We start from the raw sequence: 4018 nt of genomic DNA, 5'->3' as shown, positions 1-4018 counted from the left end.
TTAGTGTCGTACAACTTCAAAACGATAGACACTTACAATCGACGGCTCTCAAAGATGGACCGCAAACCATCTAATGATATGCTTACCTCGTCGTATAAGTAATCCATGTCACTTCCCTCCCACGGGTAACGTTGCTGGTGTAGATCAATTCCCTCCACCTCTTCCTCATCATTAGGATGCTCTGCAATATACCCTCTGTAAAGTTCAAATTTATATCGCTAGAATTATCAGAGAAAGAAATATAAAGTACCCTCCAAATCTTCAGGAGCATCGACATTTTCTTTATTCAGTGATCTTCATTCAACCTAACAACCATCAAAATAAAAAGAATGTGAGGCACATAATCTTCAAAATCAAAGTTTAATGAATGAAAAAAAAACTCAGGAAGACAGAAAATGTTAAACACTCACTGGCTTCTTCTTCTTTTACTTCTTGGCTCCCGTGAATGAACTGTCAAAGCCATCATTATTTGCAGGAAAAAAGATTAAACAAAGCAACTCATGAAAAAAAACAAATATGTTTCACAGCACATAAACACTTCCTGAAAAATCAGTCAACGAATAGTATGTCTCCCGTGTGACTCAGCTGAGTATTTGATGGCATCCTGAACGACAAATGTCTTCTTCTTCTTCTTGGTTAGATCAAAGGGTGCAAACTAAGGATGACCAAAGAAAATTAAAACCACACAATCATGATTTATCAGGAAAAATGAAATAACCGATGATGAATTTATTAAAGATGGAGAGACGTAGAGACTAAAGAAGAAAAACTGATTCATGAAACTCAAAGAGCCAATTTGTGTTTCTTAGATGAATCATGAACCGATGATTAAAAATTGAAAGCCCTAAATTTCCATTGAAGAGAACTCTTACAGACCAAAGAGGTTTATTGGGCTTTTTTTTTTAACGAATCCTCATTTCAAAACGTGAGCTATAAAGTATTTATTAAATCATTAGATAAAATAAATAAGTGTGGGTCCCACAGAGAAAACCGAAGAAGCAATGGTTTCCGACTTTCAAAAATATATATTTGTTTCAGCCATCAATGTACAAAGAATCTTTTAGCTCAGTGATATAAATGTTGTTGTTTAGATCTCAATAATCCAAATTCGACTCACAGTGTCGCATTAGGATCGCATTAGGAGTGATGCAACTGCCCTATTATAATGTAGATTCGCGTTGTCTCATATGACATAGAAACAGTAATTATTAAAAAAAAATTCATAAATAATCTCGCCTGTATTACTTTGACCTCGGTGAGTTTAGATTTCATGTGCTTCTCTTTCTCTCTGTTGTTTGTTCTGTACCTGGCTAGGGTTTTGCTTTGACCCTACATCGTTGCTTATGACAATTTGTTTGGTTCCTGAGATTCTGAATCTCATATCCCTTGTTCTTCATGTTTTTTGTCAGCCTTTTGTACCCTCTGAATTTGGACTTCCGCGGGAGCTAGAAGGGTTAGTTCTGAATTATGGACATTATAAGTCAGTTGCACGATGAGCTTCTCTTAAAATATTGTCATTACGCCCTACGCTAAGGATGTTGTAGCAACAATGGTTATGTCAAAACGTTGGAAGTTTCTTTGGATGTTTAAAAAGCGCTGAAAGTATTGACATCATAGTCACGTGAAGGAATTCAAGATAGCCAAGGAATTATCAGGCATCTAACTAGACTTATATACAGGGTTCTGCTTTCACCTTCCAATAAAAATCCAAACACACTCTACCATATGTCCATATAAGTTTCTCTGAGATGAAAACTAAAATCTCTAACTCTCATGCCATTAGCATCATTAAAAGAGAGATTAAGAGCAAACCTTTCAGCTGTTGGACCAAGTCCTTTCAAAAAATTCTCAGCTTCTATCTTTCACCAAGCCCACTTTTGCCTTATCACAAGCCCTTGATTATATATTTCGATTTTTTTTTTTTTTTGCTTTAGAATGTCACGAGAAGCTTTCCCAGCATGTCACATTACCATCATACTCATCATTTCCATCACAGCAATCTGAGCAAACCATTGGAATCCTTCAACGTTTTCTTCTTCCGTGTAGCATTGGAAAGAACATAGCTACATACCACAGATACCATCATTGAATCTAGAAGAAAACAAAACTAAAAGGAGATTGGCCTGTGACAATTGAATTTTCCATTTGGACAAGCTGACGTACCTGGAGAGGTTTGGGTGCAGTTTCACTTGACACTAGTATTTTAGAAATCTGTATAATTATTTCCAAACAAATTGGCCCATTAGCTCAGTTGGTTAGAGCGTCGTGCTAATAACGCGAAGGTCGCAGGTTCGAAACCTGCATGGGCCAACTTTTTTTTGTTGCATTCCTTATTAAAACGTCGTCGGATCATGGTTATACAAAGCTATAAGTCATGGGCTCATTACATAACAGAATAAGCCCAGACCTAACAATTAAGTCGCTTCTAGGGTTTACGAAGTATTTATCTCTTCACCACTGTATATATATTCATCTTCTTTGCTCTGTAACATATTCAATCCAATTGTTTCTTCTCCGGCGCATCTATTTTCGATTTTTTATTTATTATACTAAAATCGTCTTTTTTTGTTTTCTTTAATCTAATTTGGAAGGAAAAAGCCTAATTTGCAATTACTTGATTCATGTGAATGGGTCAAGGAATCTATCGTTAGGCTAAATAGATGTTGGATACGTTTCTCTATCCTGTAAGCTTACGTACCTCCGTAAGCTTGATCTGCCTCTTATTCTCCGAAGCTTCTTTGTTTCTCTTACAAAGGATCTTTGGTGAATACGCAGATACATCTATCAATCTCCCCTGTTGAATTTTTATTATTCTTTGATTATTAGTAACGTTAAATATTTGGTGATGGTGAGGGTGATGAAAAAAATCATTCGGATTCCCAATGAATAAAAAATGTGATTATTTACCAGCTACTTTTGACTCATCCATCATCAATCAATTGTTTTTGATTTGTTTTTAATTTTTTACTTTTATAATTTGTTTTTTTTTTTCGGATTTGGCCAGTGATGCAATCAAAATATTTGCTACTCTTGATGAAGAAATTCATATGATGATTCTTTAACCACCAAGATCTCTGAGGCCTCTTTTTATCGTGTCCAATAATGATTTGTCTCATTATCGATTTTTAGATGTCACATTCTAAAACAAAAGAATAGATAAAAGTAACCAAGTAGTGACATAACACGAGTATGTCAAGACCTTCAATTACTTGGGTTTATCTATTATTTTGTTTGAGATTGATTGAAAGTTTTGACAGTCTGGTGTTTCTGCGAACTCCAGGAGGTCGACGAAGATTGGACAGCATCTATCTATTCGTACAGAATAAATTGTACGTCCCGATAGATGCCTGATTTGATTTTATGTTACTGCTTAGTTAAAATAAGCATATACTATAAATTAATAAAGTTGCCGGGTTACTTTCATTCTGGAGAATGAGTAGCATACCACAGATACACTCTGGAAGAAAACAAAACTAAAGTCGAATGTCCTGCTTTCCGACATTTGAACTTTCTATTCGGACTAGCTTAGGTACCAAAGTCAGCAGATGATGTATCATATGTACTACAATCTTTTACACAATTTGCTTGTCAGTTTCGTCTGCACAATTGCGAACTCTAGTGAAACATAATTGTTCCATCCTTAGTATATGCTTAGTTTATGTCAGCATATACATATCCAACGGTAACGAAACAAACCAAACGAGAAACTCATCATTGTGAAGACCATATCGGTGTATTATTGGGGACGATTAATTAGCAGAGAGAACCATATCGGTGTATTATTGGGGAAGATCTAGTCTAATTAGCAGAGTATGCTAAGGTTGAGGAGAAACTGATCGTTCGATGGATAAGATCTTGATGTAGAAGAATAATGGATAGGTAACAAGAAATGGAGACACAGGAATGTGTAATGCTTTCATATTCTTTGAGATTGAAACAGATTTGGCCACGGGGGAAGAGCAATCAAAGCGATGTAGTTTTCGACTCTACATTTCGAACATGACAAGTCTTCGAAACC

General features: G+C 35.7%; 1 non-coding gene across 1 annotated transcript; it reads left to right on the top strand.

Annotated features, from left to right (window-relative positions):
* The first annotated feature begins 2236 nt into the window (after positions 1-2236).
* Positions 2237-2310, top strand: TRNAI-AAU. Its single transcript has one exon. It is a non-coding gene; the product is annotated as a tRNA-Ile (tRNA).
* The last annotated feature ends 1708 nt before the right edge of the window (positions 2311-4018 follow it).

This window comes from Brassica oleracea, chromosome C2 (genome assembly GCF_000695525.1).
Source record: "Brassica oleracea var. oleracea cultivar TO1000 chromosome C2, BOL, whole genome shotgun sequence".
Taxonomy (NCBI): Eukaryota; Viridiplantae; Streptophyta; class Magnoliopsida; order Brassicales; family Brassicaceae; genus Brassica; species Brassica oleracea.
The sequence above is the reverse complement of the archived record's forward strand: the minus strand, read 5'-3'. Positions and strand labels throughout refer to the sequence as shown.